Raw genomic sequence first — 22212 nt, forward strand, 5'->3', positions numbered from 1 at the left:
TGTTTTTACACCTTTTTGTCACATGTTACTATCATTTGCTGAAGTTAAATTGCAAGCATTTCATAAGTGTCAAATGCTTTTATTGACAATTACATCAAGTTTATGCAAAGAGTCAAAGTTTGTAGTGTTGACCCTTCTTTTTCAAGACCTCTGCAATTCGGCTTAGCATGCTGTCAATCAACTTCTGGGCCACATACTTACTGATGGCCACCCATTCTTGCCTTATCTATGCTTGGAGTTTGTCAGAATGTGAGAGTTTTTGTTTGTCCACCATTCTTTATTCATGGCTGTGTTCTTAGGTAAAATTGTGAGTAAGCCCAATGCCTTGGCTGTGTCTCAGGATGCTTTATTGTTGGCATGACACAGGACTGATGGTAGCACTCACCTTTCCTTAAAACAGGTAAAGAAATACAGTAATATAACAAAAATAAAGTTGAGGAGCCAGCTGATACAGGATGTTATATCTATATTGTAAAGATATACAAATTGCAAATAAACAATTGTTAATGTGAAGGACACTCCCCCTAATGGATCCACCAGTGAGATCTAATGAGGGGTTTTACTGTATATATCACCACTAGTACCATAGCCCAGTACACCTTAAGAAAGGCTCTAAGAAGCTAAAATGCATTGGTGTGGACACTTTGCAGTGACAGCTGACCCACTCTAGGACTCAGATGGTGGATTGACATTTAGGGAGGTACACTAAAAACTTTGTACAGAAACCTGACTTGGTGTGCATCATACACCGCTGTGTGAGGTACACTGCTAACGATTGTGTTATTTTATTAATTTTAAAATAAAACTTAGGTTGACACCAATTGGTCGACACACCTTAGGTCGACATGGACAAAAGGTCAATATGAACAAGGTTGACATGGAAAAAGGTCGACATGAGTTTTTCACATTTTGTTTTCTTCATTTTTTGAACTTTTTCATACCTAACGATCCACACGGACTATGATTGGGAATAGTAACCTGTGCCGGGCAAAGCAAGGCACCTTGCCCAAAGCATGGAGAGTGAAGCGAGACATGCTAGGGGACACGGTGTACTAATTGGGGTTCCGGTCACATTACGGAGAAAACAACACCAAAAAAACATTAAAAACTCATGTCGACCTTTTTCTATGTTGACCTTGTTCATGTCGACCTCTTGTCCATGTCAACCTAAAGTGTGTCGACCTAAGTGATGTCAACCTAATTGGTGTTGACCCTGAGTCCCAGACCCCTTATATCCTCCTCTTATCCAGGCAGCCGCTCTCTCCCTTGATGTATTGGTGCTGGGCTGGATGACAGCCTATTGGCAAAATCTATTTCAAGTAGCTTAACAAGATAAAAAGGGAGTACACAACACAAGGCTTTCCAAAACGTAAAAATAAATCCACCTGTTACTTGGAGAAAAAAGATTAGTAGTGCAATGCATGGAATGCAAAATTGAGCAAAATAAAAAAGGTGTAAGTGGACACATCTGTGGGGGTAATTCAGATCTGATCGCTGGGCTGCTAATTTTGCTGTCCTGCAATCAGATAGTCGCTGCCTCCAGGGGGAGTGTAAATTCACAGTGCATATGTGCAATGGTATGTGTATGTCGAGCTGCGAAAATCCAGTGTGTGCAGTCTGTGCGCAACCCAGGACAAACTACTCCAGTGCGATGGGAACAGGCTGATCGGGGCCGTAGCTTACATCTGACACCCTCCTTGCAAATACTTGGTAATGCCTGCATTTTTCAGGACACTCCCTGTAAACGCTCAGTTCCCACCCACAAATGGCCTCTTCCTTTCAATCACCTTGCGAACGCCCGTGCGAATGGATTTTTCCTGATATCCAAGTGCCAGGTGCCAATAAGAGGGTTTCCTGTTTAAAATATTGTGATAGTGTAAAGGATAATGAACTTAACTGGTATCAAAGAATGTGCAAACATTTTATTTTTGACCAAAGGAGGGGGTTATCTTTAAAATTTTATCATGTCTGGTTATGTAAGTGTATAAACCAAGTAATATTGACATTGTCTAAAATTAGGAATTGCACAGTAGTGAGGTATTGGCATATAAACACAGATAACGAAGGCAATCAATTAAATAATGCAATTGGGCTATGTAGTTCTATCGCTCTAAATCAGGAAAATCAATGCCCTCATTTGATCTCAGTTTAGATCAATAATATGGGTCTTCAACCTGCGGCCCTCTAGCAGTTGTGGAACTACACATCCCAGCATGCCCTGCCTCAGTTGTAGCATGCCTTAACAGCAAAACTGTGACAGGGCATGCTGGGATGTGTAGTTCCACAGCAGCTGGAGGGCCGCAGGTTGAAGACCCATGCCTTACACCATGCCAAATAAAATGGTGAAATTGTGCACATTAATTTAACATCCTTTTTTTGAATGGAGAAGATGTAAAACCTAAAATAAGTAGAGCAGTATGGGGCATGTGGCCATCTTGATCAAATGAACTCTTCCAAGATATGAAAGGGTAAGATGATGCCATACCTTGAGCTCCTCAGTAATGTTGTTTAATTACTTGTGATACATTCAGTCTATAGAATGTAAAGGGTTTACAGAAAGAGTGATTTCCAGGTAACTCAGATGAGAAGAAGCAGCTCATTGTATTGGACTGAGCCACGCTAGTCAATGATTGAGTGACCTGGGCCTAGCATCATCCCAACTGATGCAAGATGCAACTGATGCAAGATGCAAGATGCAAGAACAACTAGTCCAGAGACACTGACATATTTATGAATTTTATTTAATATACAGTAAGAGTCAAGCTACAGTACACAAAGGAGAAAATCATCAGCACAAGCCGATATCACAGGAATCAAGCCTATGTTATCCTCAAAAGTGGATAAAGGAAAAGATTGAAAAGTAATGAATAAAGCTGGCATCACCTTGTGCATACCTCTGCCCATTACAATTCTTTCCCCGATTACCCAATTTATTAATAGTGATAAATAAAAATGAAATAAATAACCATATAAGATCAGGATCAAAAGCTCTAGGTTCTAATAGAGATAACATGTGGGGACATATCACCAAAGAACATAATTATTTAAAATGAAAACAAATAATATTTTTCATAAACTGAGAAAACCACTGAAAATGGCTCTTTTGAGTAAAAAAATAAAATAAAAACTTTTTTTTAGGATGAATGTTATTAGTCAATTAAAGGGATGTAGGCAGACAGAGCATGACAGCAAGAAAAGCTTCACAATTTTAAAAATCAGTAAGAGTAGATCCAAAGGTGTGTATATAATTGCAATGTCAAAATATGCTGGAATTCCACAAGTTCCTGTGGCACCTTGAGAATTTCGAAAATCCCAGATTTCTCCTCACTCTCCATAGAGATTTATAAGAAATCTGCTATGTTGCTGTATTGGTGAGGTACAGTATTTTTTTGCAATTCACAGTCTCAAATCATCAAAATTCAGATATCATTGTACATATTGTGTTATTTTAACTTCTTGCAAATGCTTTGTTGCAATATAATAAAATGTTTCACCCCCAGTAATTTTTGGAGAGACCTTTTCACATCTCTATTCCGTAGACTGTATATCAAAGGGTTGATCATGGGTGTAACAACTGAGTACAGTGCAGTAAAGACGGGTTCAAGGACATCAGAGTATTCTGATGGTGGCATCATGTACACAGACACCCCTGTTGTATAGTACATAATGACAATGATGAGGTGGGATGAGCAGGTGGAGAAGGCTTTTTTTCTTCCATCTTTAGATTTTATCTGCAAGATGACTGATAATTTTATATAGGACGTCAAACTGAACACGACTGGGAAAAATGCAAATAATAATAGTTGCATATAGAAAACAATATAAAAATCTTCAGTGACCCCACATGAGATGTTAATAAGAGCTTTAGTATCACAGAAAAACTGGTGTATAGTGCGAGAATGACAGAAGGACATGAGTGACACTGGGATTGTAAACAACAGTGAATTTAAACCTCCTGCTATCCAAATGCCAGTTGCAAATAACAAACAATTTTTACTATTTAAGATATAGTGATAGTGTAAAGGGTCACATATAGCAACATATCGGTCATATGCCATAATGAATATTAGAAGATCCTCAGTGAGACCGACCAAAAGAAAAAAGTACATCTGTGTAAAGCACTTTTCTAAGGATATTGTATAATCTCCAGATAGTAACATGTAAAGCAGTTTAGGGACAGTAGTGGTTGTATAACAGATATCTATTAAGGCCAGGTTACAGAGAAATAGATACATGGGAGTGTGTAACTGAGCATCAACATATATTACTGTAACTATAATAGAATTGATAAGCACTCCAAATATATATATAGGGAGAAAAACATGCTGGCAGCTAATAATGTGTAATCAGATTTAGCATAAAACGGCAACAAGAGGAATTTTTTCATGTAAGTCTGGTTCTCCATGTCATATTCAAGGTATTCTAGAAAGAAACTTAATTATTACTTTAACCCATGTACATGGCTGTGTAATGGTAATATCCTCATTAGGTCAATCACACAGCTGTAGCTCTGTTTTTCTTATCTCATGGAATAAAAGTTAATGTTGGTAGACAGATGGATTGGCACATGCAGATGTGATGAAGATGTAGGCATAATCCAAAGTAAACCTTTTTTATATTTATATAGTCTTGGTTTTTAGAATTAATGTTGGGCTGTTGGGCCCCCAGAGCTGTTCTGGCTGGGCAACTTCAGGGTATCACCACTTATACAACATTTTATATCACTTTCTTTGTGTTTTGTATCCATGTATTTTTCGCATATTATTTATTCCTGCAAAACTCTCAACACTGAGTAGCGGCTTTCACGCACCTGATGTTCTGTAACACTCCACTGCTATCTTTCACTAGTATGATGCCCTATGGGAGGGGTTTGGCTGGGCTTGTTTAGGAGTGCCATGCACCCCAAACATGAACCCCAGAGTGTTAGGGACTTACTCGACAGAGGTGACATGGATATTGGTGGGCAGGCCATATCTTTGACCAAATATATGCCAACAACCTCTTATATTATATTTTATTGTAATAGATATTTACATTTTGAGATTGAAGATTGCAGAGTGCATCTGCACCCATTTCTTCTATGCGTAGCACTATTAATCTCAGCAAGATAGCTATTCTCATTACATGAGCTAGGGTGTGCAGTCTAGAGCCATTTCCCTTGTTTATGTGATAAAGATGTAGCGCAGGTAAGACAAGTAATATGTTGTACAGATACTGTACAACTGATGGAAACAATGGGGCTCAAGTCAGTGTCTTTGAGAAAACATTTATCATCTTAAACACTTTGGCTTTAAGGGTCTAGTTATTAAAAATTTAATTTGTCTCATGCAAGTTAAGGATCCTCCTCACAGTGATTTGCGGCAAGATATCGAAAACTATAGCAGCAATTCTATATGGCTCTGGTGCCAGGGAGGGGTGACTCTAGAGGTGGGGCTGCAGCTCAGTTCAAAATGTAAATATGGGAGCTACACCAACTGCCAGTCAGTCAGTTTGAAATGGCAGTTGGTGACATCTGGTGTGGCTCCCCTATTTGAAATTTGAACTGACCTGCAGCCCCTCCTCTGGAGCCACCAACGGTGCTGGGACAGCTGCTCTGAAAAGCATCTGTCCTGGATTGATAACCCTCATTATCTCTCACACTGACTATTGAAATCCCCTTCTAACTGATCTTCATCTAAGCAGACTTTCACCACTATTCTGAATGCAGTGGCTCATCATAAAATATCATCAACGAATCTACACCAGTAACATCTATTTAATTGTACCAACACATCTTCCAACTCAAATAAGTTTTTGTGTCCTGTATAGTAGCCCTCATCCTTGCACTTGCATGTGGTCCCAGGACTCCTGGATAACCTCTGATATCTGCATAATTTATTAAAGGCAGTGCACCACAAAACAACAAACATGGCAGTTTATAGGTAATATAACAATATGTAGAATGCAAAATGTTATCTAAGTGCATTCATTCAATAATCATGCATTTCTTTCATGTGTAAGCCTACAATAACAAATGATAATTTAAAAAAAGCAGTAACAATTTGTGTTTATGGAATCTTCAAATTCAGCCCATAGAAAAAGTCCCACACCATTTACTAATGGTCTGTCATATTCACGTCTTATGCAGCTTAGTGTCAGTATCAGTAAATTGTCCACTTTATTTACATAACACAAAAATTATTACTTTTGTTTTGAATAAATAAATGGTTTTAAAAGCCGATGTAGAAATTATTATCATACACATTTTTCATATACATTTTCTGAATGTATATCTGATTAAACAAATTTATAAGCATTTATTTTGACAACAAAGAAAATGCTTTTTTTGTAATATATTTACAGTAACTCAAGTCATTTTCCATTACATGGTAGAACCAATAAAAACAATGGATAGACTTACCTCTGATTTGTCACCTTGTTGTTGTTACACTGTTAATTACATTTATGCAGTATCAAAATGAATAAGTTATTGGGGGATTACTATACTTATATATGGTATCTAACTAAAGGATTGAAACCCCCCCACAAATTTTGATTATTAATAATAATAATAAAAATTATTATTATTTTTTTTAATCTCCATTAAGATTCTTATTCACGGTATTTTTTAGGTGTGCTAGACAAAACCAAAAAGTAGCTTCTGTACAGTGCAAAATTCTCAGTTTTCCACAGTATGTCAACTTATATCTCACTAACATCAAAGTGCACCACCAGATACAGAGATCTGTTATAACAGAAATGTATTGAATATTTATTGAAATGTAGTAGCTGGATCACAAACTAATGTATCAAAACTCACCTTTATAATGTCATAAAGCTGAACACAGGAGGGGAAAGAATCTTACTTATAAAGCGTGGTTTCCAATCCTCTATGCAATTAATTAAAATGTCACAGTACTATGAGGAATAGAAGACATCATGTTATTAAGTCACCTTTAAATTTCCCTTGGAGTTTAATTATAAATATTTTAGAAATATTTTTAATTTCTCTTTTTGCACATTACTATTTTTCACTTTGATTATGTTATAACATTGTGGCAATGGTTTCAGTCAGAAAACTGCAAAACATTTAGATACTTTAAATTGTTTCACAAGTGTATAGTGTGCATTTCCTCAGATTCTGTTTATTTGTGTCATTTTTTTATTTTGACAGTATTCAAAATGTTAATTCAATTATTTAATTTAATAGAAAACAATATATTTTCAAGAAATGAACAGTGTCTTATTATGCTTAAATTTGTGGTGAGAGGCATTAAGAATAAAAGTTTAGCACACTGGACAACCCCATCTCACTTTAATTCATTTAGTGGGCATACCATTGAGTCATATTGGCCACACATGATTACCATGATAAGAGGAATGCTGAAGAGGTCACTTCAAGACTAGTAGGGTTTTAAAAAAACATACAGTAGTCACAGTGTGCTGGGGGTTTGTACAGTAGACCTAATCTTTTCAATGTCAGTGTAGGGTAATGACTCTGATAGCACTGTGCAAAGGGCAATTAAATCAGCCAGGAGGATGATGCAGAATATGAGAAATTACTAAAAATGTATGGAGGAGCCTCCATGGACTTGTTAGTTTGTCTAACCACTAAATGCAAGAAGATAATGTACATCATACTTAGGAGGTAATTCAGACCTGATCGCTAGGGTGTGTTTTTTGTATCCCTGCGATCAAGTAGTCGCTGACTACAGGAGGAGGGTATATTTACTGTGTGCTGGTGTGCAATCGCACATCAGTTTGTGCAGTTTCTGCACAGCCCAGGAATTACTATGCTGCTGCGATAATCGGGGCCGGAGATTACATCAGACACCCTCCCTCCAAACACCTGGACACTCCTGCGTTTTTCCGGACACTCCCTGATAACAGTCAGTTGCCACCCAAAAACGCACTCTTCCTGTCAATCTCCTTGCGTTCACTGGTGCGTTCATAATTTTCGCACAAACCCCGTTGCTGCGCTCCATCGCGCCTGCGCATTGTGGTGCATACGCATGCGCAATTCAGACCTGATCACCCGCTTTACGTAAACGCACAGCAGCGATCAGGTCCGAATTACCTTCTTAATTGTTACCAAGTGTGCAGAGAGCACATCATGATGCTGTGTGGTATAGGAGCAAAACTGTATGTGCAATATGTAATATGGTGAACCCTCTGGTATTGTCACATTTTTGCTAATATTTTGTATTGTGTTCTTTTAAACTAGTAGAATAGTGAATTTTTCACTCACTATTTGCCTAGATTATTTATTTAACTCACTTCAATATGTCATTGCTTTTACCCCCTAAACACCTTCATAGGGGAAAAATTTCTGAATCTGCCAATTAACCAGTTAATGCCTTGTAAATGTGCTCTCCCTGAATGTAGATACAATTTGATGTATTCACCTGTCCCCCACTTACACTGTAGCTGGGACTGACCTGACTTCTCCAGTGCCACCCACTGAAAAGCTCAAACTTTTAACCCCCTCCACCTACATCAATGACACGCGGTGTGGTAAGGCAGGTAAGCCAGAGCCTTTCCGGTCATACAATTGTATATGCCAGAGTTATGACTACAGTATAAAAAGTACATGAAAAATACAAAGAACATATTAGAAATTTATTCTTTGTGTTATTCGAAACATTTTTATAGTCAAAACTCTGGAGTAAAAAGTCTATGGCAGGTGAGGCAGTGGTATCTTTTTGCACATATCTAATCAAAGCTCACCAAATTTCTAGCAGTATATACTGCTGCACCTGCCCACATGTATATACTGCTGCACCTGTATATAATGCCCACATGTATATACTGCTGCACCTGTATAATGCTCACATGTATATACTGCTGTACCTGTGTATAATGCCCACAAGTATATACTGCTGCACCTGTGTATAATGCCCACATGTATATACTGCTGCACCTGTGTATAATGCCCGCATGTATATACTGCTGCACCTGTGTATAATTCCCACATGTATATACTGCAGCACCTGTGTATAATGCCTACATGTATATACTGCTGCACTTGTGTATAATGCCCACATGTATATACTGCTGCACCTGTGCAGAGCTGGCCCTAGGCATAGGCAAACTAGGCAAATGCCTAGGGCATTTGAAATGCCCAGGGGCACAAGCAGCTTCTGCTGATTAAAATGATATGCAGCATGCCTATATTCTGTGTGTGACTGCGGCTCTATCTGCATACAAAATGCATTTCTAATGTGCGGCATTATGTGTATAAGGTGTACTACTTTGTGGCATAACGTATAGAAAGGGCACTAATGTGTGGTCTAATGTGAATAAAGAGCAATATGGTGTGGTATAATGTGAATATGGTGTGGTATAATGTGAATAAGGGGCTCTACTGTGAGGAGTAACGTGGTACTATTGTGTGATGTAACGTGAATAAGAGACACTATTGCATGATATAATGTGAATAAAGTTGCAGTACTGTGTAGAGTAATTTCAACTGGGGTATTATTGTGTGGCCGTGCCCCTTCCCAGCAAGAACACGCCCCGTTTTTGGCCTGCGCACCGAATGTGCTCACTGTTCCTAAAAAAAGGGGTAGGAGCACCAAAATGAGGACTGCTATGGGTGAGGGGTGATACTGCTGGGAAAGGGGTACAGGGTCAGAGGCGGAACTAGTGCCTGTGCTAGGGGGCACCAGCCAAAATCTTGCCTAGGGCATCATATTGGCTAGGGCCGGCTCTGCACCTGTGTATAATGCCCACATGTATATACTCCTGCAGATGTGTATAATGCCCACATGTATATACTGCTGCACCTGTGTATAATGCCCACATGCTCCCTTTGACTCTGGTACTAGCTGGTGCCTCCTCAACCATTTACCTCACTGCATGTCACTGAACCCCAGATGTACAGTAACAGTATTTATGCAGATTTATGTATTTCATATGAAAATGGGTAAATTTATGGGGGAGTGTGGCATAAAGTCAGGATTTAGGGATGCGTCTGTACATGGCCCATGGCTCAGCATAGCATAACTTTCAATCTCACCTACTGTACTTCACACAGAATAATTCACATTTTGTTCTTCAATCTTATTAATGTTTCCAATAATTTATGATACAGTATGCTGGACAATGCTTAGTACTGAATCAAAAAGTTTATTTTGGCCTTTTAGGATGTTATAAAAAAATGATATACTGTAGAGATATAAATGTCAATATATTTGCATTTACCTTAAATTTCGATGATCTGTATAGCAGCTCAAATCCCTGGTCACAGGACTCGCTGGTAACTTCTAATAACTATAAAATGTATAATATAGAAAGCCCCAGACTTTAAATACTGTGTGACCTGTGTCTTGCACTTAAACTATTAATACGTACTATTAAAGACCAACAATAACAAATATTGACGTTAGGCACTTCTTAAAGTTCAAATAGAGGAAAGAGTCACAACATATTTTAATGATCTATCATAGTCACATTTCATGATTTCAACGGGATCCGGTCTCTAAGTCAACAGTAACTAGGTCGACAATGTCTAGGTCGACCACTATTGGTCGACAGTAACTAGGTCGACAGGGTGTCTAGGTCGACAGGTTCTTTAGGTCGACATGTTCCAGGTTGACAGGTCATAAGGTCGACATGAGTTTTTCACAATTTTTTTCTTTTTTTGAACCTTTTCATACTTAGCGATCCACGTGGACTACGATTGGAACGGTAATCTGTAACGAGCGAAGCGGTAGTGGAGCGAGGCACCTTGGCCAAAGCATGGCGAGCAAAGCGAGCCATGCGAGGGGACATGGTGCACTAACTGGGGTTTCCGGTCACTCTACGAATAAAACGACACCAAAAAACCCATAAAAAACTCATGTCGACCTTTTGACCTGTCGACCTAGAACATGTCGACCTAAAGACCCTGTCGACCTAGACACCCTGTCAACATAGTTACTGTCGACCAATAGTGGACGACCTAGACATTGTCGACCTAGTTACTGTCGACCTTCAATACCACACCCGATTTCAACACTGTTAGTTAGTAGTAACATTACAACTGTAACTTGCATTCCACTGTTGACAAAACAGTGTAGCCATTCTAACTATTGAACTCCTGACCAGATTTTATTGTAAACATGCATGAGGCATCTATTCCATTACTCTGACCAGGATGACTGACTGGCAGTAAACATGAAAATGTGGCTGTTGCAGGCCTCACTGGTGTCTGTATCTACAGTATGTAACATATTTCTGACCATGCCAAACAAAGTTGAATACTGTACCTGAGTGTACACTTCCCTGAAAAAAATAAAGAGGAATTTCAGGGGGAGAGTTTGTTGGAGACAAAGAAGTTTGAGTAAGATTTTCATATTTGTGACATTAATTCTATCCAGCCATGAGAAAGTATTCTGTCTTCATGCTCATATGTCAGCAAGTTTAGGAGAGGACTTAGAGCCAAAGAGGCAATCCATAATTTTAGTGACATACTGTAGGTGCCTAAGTATTTAATATTTGTCATTGAAAAGCAAACTGCAGGCTCTGGATTTGTTTATATCAGTATATTAGTTAACTACAAAATAGGAATGGTCTCCAAGAACTTGCTTCCATACAAAGGATAAATTTCATGGAAGACAAAGTGGACCCTTAGTTTATATAATTTGTGATAACAAATGATCTGAGATGATTGCCCATAGTTTTACATAAATGGACAAGAGTAAGGAAGCAATTAGTCCCAAGTGGACCAGCATGAACTGACAAACCTAACAAAGGCCTTTCTTTCACAACAAAGCATTGACATACAGAGTACCATATAGAGGCATGGTCAAACCCCATAATGGATCAAATGTGACAGGTGAACATGGCAACAACTTAATAGGGGAAAAAAATATTTTTAAAAAGAGGATGGTGGGGTTAGAAAAAAATCAGTAATCCATGTCTACTGTGTCTTGGATTCTTCAGGTATTTGCCAGTTGGTGTTCAAGTAAACCTCTTATATTACAGAGATCCCAAGAAGAGGGTCTATAGGGGATAACTGAAGAATCATTTACCAGGTTGATGATCCAATTGAAGCCACTGCCTATTATGATTATATAGATGTGGATATATTTTGGAGTGGCGTGAAATTAAATAAGTGATAAGGTGTCATAGCATAAATATTAATAAGCATGAAACATTAACTGAAAACCAGTAGTTGTGAAGCATCTTCCCTTCTTGCCAAACCAGGACTATAAATCTTAGACAAGAAGTTATATGTCAATCTTACTAGAATAAAGGATACAAGTGCATTTATTGTTTCAAATCTCCCTCAGTATGTTTCTATTCATGATGTTGTAACATTCCTAGCTATACAACAATTTAACCAGTTGGATGCAATACTTCCCTAACTGCTAGACAGTAATTTCACGATCTACATAGTCAATTCATGTTTTTTGCATCTATATTGTTATTTGCTTTCAAAATGTGCCATTTGGTATAATCTCAGGTGCGCATATATAATTTGATTGGCTGGTTAATATATTATTTAGATTCAGTCAGCATTACTCACAAACCGTCTTTATCAACCCATGTGTTTTGTGGCATTTTTCTAAAACTGCGCAACAATTCTTGCAGTTTAATATTTAATACTATCCTGTTTGATATCCTCTCTTCAATAAGAGTAATACTACATCTCTGATACATGTGCTGTGTAATAATTTGAGCCAAATGAAGGTAATATCTCTTTAATCTCATGATTTTCATAGCCAACTCATGTCTATTGTGACTGCACGGTTATTTGTTTCAGGTGTGCTTAAACGATTTTGCTGGCTTTACTATCTATTACTCTGATTTAGTCAGTTTTATTTATAAACTTGATTGGTAATCCATGTTGTTCTGTCTGGTAAAACATCTTTGTGATATTCCCCTGGCAGGGTAACAATTCTGTCAAATGGATACCAGTACTATTATGTCTGATATATTCCCTCATTAAGAGAAGCAACACACTTCCACTTACTCAAATTCTCAGACTTTTCTATATTCAGGACTCTCATTGTTGACTCAGTGAGGTTCTGTTTGGTTGATAACTGACAGACAGCTCACAGTCTAACGCCAAAAGCAGATCCTCTCTTTTTTTTATCTTCCACTAAACACTTTACCTTTGCTCTTAATCATGAACTCTCATCAACGATCCTGGGTAAGATACGGGAGGTGTTTCTACTAGCAAACCACACTTAAAATGCCCAATCTTTTTCGATCTTGGAAGCGATAAAGTGCTGGGCGGGACCAGTACCTGGAGGGTGACCCCCAGAGAATATCTGGTGTAGTAGGTCTTATGTAAATCTAAAATACAGTCTAACGTTGACAACAGATTCATAAATGTTCTTACTTCTGTCTTTTTCTATTTTTATACTTATTACCACTAGAACGTGTTGGTTCTAATTGTGAACCAGTTAATAATTTTTAAGCTACTGATTATTATATTTATAAAATATACATATATTTTTTGAGGGCGCTACACTTTAAGTTCCCTAATGCAGGGTCTAACTGGCATCCTGCTGCATATTGGGTTATTTCTGCCCTAATTAATCAATATTTTCAGATTGTCTGTTTTTCACGTACAAGTAAACAAAATGAACATGTAATTGTGCATGGTATATTGAACAAAGGGCTTATTAAATAGTTTTGCTAAAACGATTTTTATATGGTTACTAATAAAAGTTAGGTTTTAATTTACTTATGTTCTTAACGAGTGCGCCAACAAAAGGGTCTTTCTTTCTTCTCCTTGGTACATCAACTGTCATCCTTTGAAAAGTGTCAGGTGCCCCATGTAACCCAAATGGCAACATCTTGTATGGGAACAACCCTTCTAGTACAGTAAAAGTGAGACTGCTAATCAGGCAGATGACTATATCATCCAAATAAGCAGTAGCATACTGACTATGGGGTCGTAGAATTCTATCCATCATCCTTTGAACAGTTGCTGCTGCTTTTGAACAGTTGAGAGGGTTTTAGCTATTGTTACATTGGAAAACAAAAGTACGGGGTTTACTGGAGGGACTGGAGTGGCTGACATAGCTACTCTATCCATCCATGGTTTTATAAGATTTACATGGTAGATCAGCTCTGGCTTTCTTTTCCCAGGCTTAAAATCCTTTACTTATTCTAGGATTTCAAAGTGTCCATGCCACTTCACCAAGAGTTTACTTTCTACTGTGGGAACCAAAACAAGCACTCTGTCCACAGGAGCAAATATGTGCAACTGGGCATTGTATTTGTACACCCTCTGGTGTGCCTGTTGGGTCTGTTCAAAGTGCTCTCTTACTATCATCACCACTGCAGCCAATCTTTCCTGTATCTGAGAAACATGCTGAATAACAGTTTTACAAGGACTGGATTGCCCCACCCATGTCTCCTTAGCAATGTCCAGCAATCCCTTTGGGTGTCTCCCATACAACAAATCAAAAGGTGAAACCCCCTGTGGAGGATTGGGGAACCTCTCTAATGGCAAGTAAGAAATAAAGTAGCAAATAATCCCAATCTATTCCAGCCTTAGTAATTAAATGCAAATAAAAAGAATGTAGCAGACAGAACAAACCTATGAGAAAATTTCAGAGAATAAAAGGATAAAAAAGAGAAAGTTCAAAGACTATTATCTGTAACAGTGTCAGGGGAACAGGTATCATCTCATGGAGTAGATGGCATTGTGCAGCAGCTGAGAGATCACACAAGTCTGTTTGTTTGGTGCAACTGGCCTCAGACAGTTTTGTTGTGCAGCAAAACAGAAATAAACATCAAAAATAAAATTCCTTGCCGGCTGGCACAAACTAAACACAGAATAATCCTAACTCACTAACAAAAAATAAAAAGAAGTTTACCAAGCAGAGCTCACTGGTTTTCAACAGCAGCTCTCTCTCAATGATACTCCATAGTCTGTCATCTTTCCCCAGGCAGTGTGAGAGAGCAATGATCAGGCTGGCAGCCTTTTTAACACACCCACACAGCTGAAAGCCCTAATTAGTGTTAAAATTGATTTATTGCTCAAATTCAATAATAAGTAAATTAAAGTTGAATAAAGAAATGACTATTTGTTTATAAAAAGATCAAGCCCTTAACTAAGTGAAATGTACTTCACTTAATGCAAAAAAACAATTATTATTATTAGAATTGGTACTTTTATACTTTCTTGCAAAAATAACATAACTCCACCCAAATAGTTCATATATCTTATGTAGCAGACTTATGCAACAGACTTATGCCACAGACTTGGCGGAAACAAGTATGACATTTGGCCTGGTCAACTATAGCATCCATTAAACTTGACAATGTACAGTACTCCCGAAATGTCCTTGGCAACGCAATGGCTTTTTGCGTAGGATACCATTATGGCTCAACTTATCTAGACAAAAACATTCCTATTCTGTTAGTTTAATGTATTTCATGACACACATGTTTTCAACAAGAGCGGTGAAACAAAAGTCATTATATTAGAGGAGAATTTTATTCAAAACACATGCATGCTTCATGCCTCATTTGGTACTGTAATACGTTTTTGGAAATAGGGTGGATAAGTGTATATTATATGATATGTTCTGTGGTAAACACAGAATTTCTGGTGGAGGGTTTCCAAATGTAATCCACAGTCTACCACTCTGCAGAACATGAAATACAGTATTAATATGCAACACTATAGATGGTCTAGAGCAGGCATGTCCAAACTGCGGCCCTCCAGCTGTAGTTAAACTACATATCCCAGCAAGCCCTGACACAGTTTTGCTGTCAGAGAATGATAAAGCTGTGTCAGGGCATGCTGGGATGTGTAGTTTCTCAACAGCTGGAGGGCTGCAGTTTGGACATGTCTGGTTTACAGTATAGACTGTATCAAACATTTAAATAATATTAATAAGATAAGTGGTCATGAAAAGGTTAAACATATAATAAATAAATACGCTAACACAATGGAACCAGTACTGCACTTTCTAAGCACATTCCGCCACCTCATGATAAGGCTCCTGTCTCTTCTTCCGGGTAGCTACTCTCTGGTCCAGTGCACTGATTGAGTGCTCAGATCCACACACAGCAAACTTGATAGATGAAGCTGCTACCACTGGGCACGTGTGGCAGCTCTGCTCTGTCTCTTAACTTTCATGATGTGGCAGCAGCTCTAATAATCGTATTATATACCAATGCTATTGTCAAAATTTGAGCTACTTGCCAGGAGAAGGGGGGTTCTGGGCATCCCAGGGGTGCAGTTGTTAAAATAAAGGAACACTGGTACTGGGTGCTGTAAAAATACAGGGGTGCTAGCCCAGTCTTGTATGCTGTAAAAATTCAGTGGTGCTGTTGTTAAAATAAAAGTACACTGGCCCTGTATGCTGTAAAAATTCAGGTGTGCAGTTATTAAAATAAAAGCACACTGGTCATATATACTGTGAAAATACATGGGTGCTGGCCCTGTCTTGTATGCTGTAAAAATTCAGGGGAGCTATTGAAATAAAGGCCCACTGTTCCTGTTTGCTGTAAAAATACAGGGGTGCTGGCCAGCACCCCTGTATTTTTACAGCATACAGGAACAGTCTTGTATACTGTAAAAATTCAGGGGTGCTGCTGTTGTTAAAATAAAAGTACACTGGCCCTGTATGCTGTAAAAATACAGAGGTGCAGTTGTTAAAATAAAAGCACACTGGTCCTGTATGCTGTGAAATTCAGTGGTTCTGGCCAAGTTTTGTATGCTGTAAAAATTCAGGGGTGCTGCTGTTGTTAAAATAAAAGCACACTTGTCCTGTATGCAGTAAAAATTCAGGGGTGCAGTTGTTAAAATAAAAGCACACTGGTCCTGTATGGGTTGAAAATACAGGGGTGTTGGCCCTGTCTTGTATGCTGTAAACATTTAGGGGTGCAATTGTTAAAATAAAGGCACACTGGTCCTATATGCTGTAAAAATACAGGTGTGATAGCCAATTCTTGTATGCTGTAAAAATTCAGAGGTACTGTTGTTAAAATAAAAGTACACTGGCCCTGTATGCTGTAAAAATTCAGGAGTGCAGTTGTTAAAATAAAAGTACACAGGTCATGTATACTGTAAAAATACAGGGGTGCAGGCCCTGTCTTGTATGTGGTAAAAATTCAGGAGTGCAGTTGTTAAAATAAAGGCATACTGGTCCATATGCTGTTAAAATACAGGGGTGCTGGCCCAGTCTTTTATGCTGTAAAAACTTAGGGGTGCTGTTATTGTTCAAATAAAAGTACACTGGCCCTGTATGCTGTAAAAATTCAGGGGTGCAGTTGTTAAAATAAAAGCACCATGGTCCTGCACGCTGTGAAAATACAGGGGTGATGGTCCTGTCTTGTATGCTGTAAAAATTTAGATGTGCAGTTGTTAAAATAAAAGCACACTGGTCCTGTATGGGTTGAAAATACAGGGGTGTTGGCCCTGTCTTGTATGCTGTAAACATTTAGGGGTGCAATTGTTAAAATAAAGGCACACTGGTCCTATATGCTGTAAAAATACAGGTGTGATAGCCAATTCTTGTATGCTGTAAAAATTCAGAGGTACTGTTGTTAAAATAAAAGTACACTGGCCCTGTATGCTGTAAAAATTCAGGAGTGCAGTTGTTAAAATAAAAGTACACAGGTCATGTATACTGTAAAAATACAGGGGTGCAGGCCCTGTCTTGTATGTGGTAAAAATTCAGGAGTGCAGTTGTTAAAATAAAGGCATACTGGTCCATATGCTGTTAAAATACAGGGGTGCTGGCCCAGTCTTTTATGCTGTAAAAACTTAGGGGTGCTGTTATTGTTCAAATAAAAGTACACTGGCCCTGTATGCTGTAAAAATTCAGGGGTGCAGTTGTTAAAATAAAAGCACCATGGTCCTGCACGCTGTGAAAATACAGGGGTGATGGTCCTGTCTTGTATGCTGTAAAAATTTAGATGTGCAGTTGTTAAAATAAAAGCACACTGGTCCTGTATGGGTTGAAAATACAGGGGTGTTGGCCCTGTCTTGTATGCTGTAAACATTTAGGGGTGCAATTGTTAAAATAAAGGCACACTGGTCCTATATGCTGTAAAAATACAGGTGTGATAGCCAATTCTTGTATGCTGTAAAAATTCAGAGGTACTGTTGTTAAAATAAAAGTACACTGGCCCTGTATGCTGTAAAAATTCAGGAGTGCAGTTGTTAAAATAAAAGTACACAGGTCATGTATACTGTAAAAATACAGGGGTGCAGGCCCTGTCTTGTATGCGGTAAAAATTCAGGAGTGCAGTTGTTAAAATAAAGGCATACTGGTCCATATGCTGTTAAAATACAGGGGTGCTGGCCCAGTCTTTTATGCTGTAAAAACTTAGGGGTGCTGTTATTGTTCAAATAAAAGTACACTGGCCCTGTATGCTGTAAAAATTCAGGGGTGCAGTTGTTAAAATAAAAGCACCATGGTCCTGCACGCTGTGAAAATACAGGGGTGATGGTCCTGTCTTGTATGCTGTAAAAATTTAGATGTGCAGTTGTTAAAATAAAGACACACTGGTCCTGTATGCTCTAAAAATGCAGGTGTGCTAGCTCAGTCTTGTATGCTGTAAAAATTCAGGGGTGCTGTTGTTGTTAAAATAAAATCACACTGGAACTGTATGCTCTAAAAAATTAGGGGTGCAGTTGTTAAAATAAAAGCACACTGGTCCTGTATACTGTAAAAATACATGGGCGAAGGCCCTGTCTTGCATGCTGTAAAAATTCAGGGGTGTAGTTGTTAAAATAAAAGCACATTGGTCCTGTATGCTGTAAAAATACAGGGGTGCTGCTATTGTTAAAATAAAAGTACACTGGCCCTGCATGCTGTAAAAATTCAGGGGTGCAGTTGTTAAAATAAAAGCACACTGGTTTTGTATGGTGTGAAAAAACAGGGGAGCTGGCCCAGTCTTGTCTGCTGTTAAAATTCAGGGGTGCTGCTGTTGTTAAAATCAAAGCACACTGGTCCTGTATGCTGTGAAAATACAGGGGTACTGGCCCAGTCTTGTATGCTGTCAAAATTTAGGTGTGCAGTTGTTCAAATAAAGGCACACTGGTCCTATATGCTCTAAAAATACAGGGGTGCTAGCCCAGTATTGTATGCTGTAAAAATGCAGGTGTGCTGTTGTTAAAATAAAAGTACACTGGCCCTGTATGTTGTCAAAATTCAGGGGTGCAGTGGTTAAAATAAAAGCACGTTGGTCTTGTATGCTGTGAATATATAGGGGTGCTGGTCCAGTCTTGTATGCTGTAAAAATTCTAGGGTGCTGCTGTTGTTAAAATAAAAGCACACTGGTCCTGCATGCTGTAAAAATTTAGGGTTGCAGTTATTAAAATAAAAGCACATTGGTCCTGTATGCTGTGAAAATACAGGGGTGCAGTTGTTAGAATAAATGCAAACTGGTCCTGTATGCTGGAAAAATACAGGGGTGCAAGCCCAGTCTTATATGCGATAAAAATTCAGGGGTGCAGTTGTTAAAATAAAAGTACACTGGTCCTGTATGCTGTGAAAATTCAGAGGTGCAGTTGTTAAAATAAAAGCACACTGGTCCTGTATGCTGTGAAAATACAGGGGTACTGGCCCTGTCTTGTATGCTGTAAAAATACAGGGATGCTGTTGTTAAAATAAAAGTACACGGACTTCCGGTGGGCGGCGCATCACGATGGCAGCATTTTACAATGGCTCCGTCTCCCCCTGGTGAAATCCATCCCCATCGCCAGGCTGTACTCCTCTAGACTGGGACTCTATGCCTGTATTTTACAAAGGAGACATCGCTCTATCCGAGGAGATACAAATTGGGGCGAGTGGAGCTCTACGAAAGCCGGAATCCTGCCTGCAAAGATTCAGGCCTTCCCGGACCCTGGTGGCGTGGTCTCGCGCCTCTGCCCACGGGACAATTTCCCCTACGCTGCCTATCCCCACTCACCGGAGCCCTTGCCTTCCAGCGGTCTGTCTGTGTTGGTGGCCGAGCCTGCTGAGTTGATCGCTGGCAGGCGACACAAGGCTCCTCTATCACCTTCCGTGGGAGTGTGGGGCCTGGCTGGAGCCGCTGGGGGCCTTGGTCGGGGTAACCACTGGAACTGTTCCCCGCGCGGTTTTCAGCGTGCGGGCCTGGGCCTACCAATACGGGGGACTGACGACGTGGCACACTCGGACGGCTCTGTCCTGGCAGCCTCATGGAGGAGATAAGCGGCAACGGAACCGAGTCGACCGGAGAGAGGGTTGGGAAGATCGCGGTGCGCGCCGTGCTCCCTAACAACCCGACGGGCTGCCTTGGGTGAAAATCATCGGGCTGACGGAGTATCGGAGTGGAGGAGAAGAGCCGCCTGTCCCTACATCGGCTCCTACATCGGCTTCAGTCTGAACCATCCCCCGGAGTCGTACTGCTGGACATCAGGGAGCTGACGCGACGCTGCAGGACCCTGGTCACTTGGAGGCATCTCTCTTCCTGAAGGGTACTAATACTGTTTGTTTACCCCTATCTCTTTCCTCACTAACACCCTTATTTTCTGCTTTCCCATTTCTTTGAACCTCCCCACCTATTGTGTTTACCATACCCCACCTCATACCCCCTTACCAAATACTCTATCTTCCCTCCCTGCTGCCTTCCCCGTTATCTCAGGATCCTGGACATAAACTTTAGTTCTTCTGGCCCAAACCTACATCTGGGCATGTTTGACTGTTGGGCTTTTTGACACACCTTATGCGCCTGGATTTCCTTCTCTGTCGGGTGACGGTGGTGTTCAGTGCTACACAGAGACATAACCCCATTTTCGGTACAGGTTGAACTGCATATATCTTACTTTGCTCATTCACACTCAGCCGTTACAGGTGGATGGCACTTTTTGGGGGACTGTGCACAAAGGATTTTTCAGTGTACCTAGAGTTTTAAATATTAACAACCCACTCACTGACTTATTGTGAGCTGATATTAAGGATGCATGTTTGAACTTCACTAGTGCTATAAAGTTTGCTATATAGGTTATATAGGTAGTGCACGCAGCTTATGCAACAGCGACATCTGGTGTCTCTCTGACAAATAGCTGTGTATATTACTTGATTAATTTTGAAACATAACACAACTGCAGTGTGATCCTACAGTCTTATTGTTTTCCCATTAAGAGTTATTTCTTATTCAAGGTATCCTTCACGCGGCATGTAGGCCTAATTTAATCTTTTGAGTAGACTTTTTCAAACCTGCACACACTTACTGCAAAGGCAGATAATCTTTTTGCTCAAATTAACAGTAAATGGTGACTCAGCCGCTATGGGCGGATAGCACTACTTGGGAGACTGTGCACAAAGGATTTTTCAGTGTGCCTAGCGTTTTAAAATTTCAACAATCCACTCATTAATTTATTATGGGCTGATATTAAGGATGCATGTCTGAACTGTACTAGTGCTATAAAATTTACTATATAGGATAAGCGGGTAGTGCACACAGCTTATGCAACAGCGACATCTAGTGTCTCTCTGACAAATAGCTGTGTATATTGCTTGATTGATTTTGAAACATAACACAACTGCAGTGTGATCCTACAGTCTTATTGTTTTTCCATTAAGAGTTATTTCTTATTCAATGTATCCTTCACCCGGCATGTAGGCCTAATTTAATCTTTTGAGTGGTCTTTTTCAAACCTGCACACACGTATTGCAAAGGCAGATAATCTTTTTGCTCAAATTAACAGTAAATGGTGACTCAGCCGTTACGTGAGGATAGCACTATTTGGGAGACTGTGCACAAAGGATTTTTCAGTGTGCCTAGGGCTCTAAAATTTCAACAACCCACTCATTGACTTATTATGGACTGATATTAAGGATGCATGTTTGAACTGTACTAGTGCTATAAAATTTACTATATAGGATAAACAGGTAGTGCACACAGCTTATGCAACAGCGACATCTAGTGTCTCTCTGACAAATAGCTGTGTATATTATTTGATTGAGTTTGAAACATAACGCAACTGCAGTGTGATCCTACAGTCTTATAGTTTTTTCATTAAGAGTTATTTCTTATTCAATGTATCCTTCAAGCGGCATGTAGGCCAACTTTAATCTTTCAAGTAGCCTTTTTCAAACCTGCAAACATTTACTGCAAAGGCAGATATTCTTTTTGCTCAAATTAACAGCAAATTGTGACAGAGGTAGAGAATAATGGATAAATATTATAACAGAACAAATTCCCAAAAGTCCCAACACTCTTCTGTGAACACAAGGACGGGGAAATCCAAAAACAACCAAGGACGAGCTACTGCTCCTTCTTCTCCGGTGCATAACTCAGAAG

At 39.4% G+C, this 22212-nt stretch overlaps 1 long non-coding RNA gene across 1 annotated transcript; it reads right to left on the bottom strand.

Moving 5' to 3' along the window:
• Positions 1-3103: 3103 nt before the first annotated feature.
• On the bottom strand, positions 3104-14867 carry LOC134943868 (uncharacterized). The gene is made up of 4 exons (XR_010181798.1): positions 14799-14867; positions 10183-10251; positions 6800-6897; positions 3104-3731 (listed from the first exon to the last, which is right to left on the bottom strand). It is a non-coding gene; the product is annotated as an uncharacterized LOC134943868 (long non-coding RNA).
• Positions 14868-22212: the final 7345 nt, after the last annotated feature.

The sequence above is a fragment of the Pseudophryne corroboree genome, chromosome 7 (assembly GCF_028390025.1).
Source record: "Pseudophryne corroboree isolate aPseCor3 chromosome 7, aPseCor3.hap2, whole genome shotgun sequence".
Lineage (NCBI taxonomy): Eukaryota > Metazoa > Chordata > Amphibia > Anura > Myobatrachidae > Pseudophryne > Pseudophryne corroboree.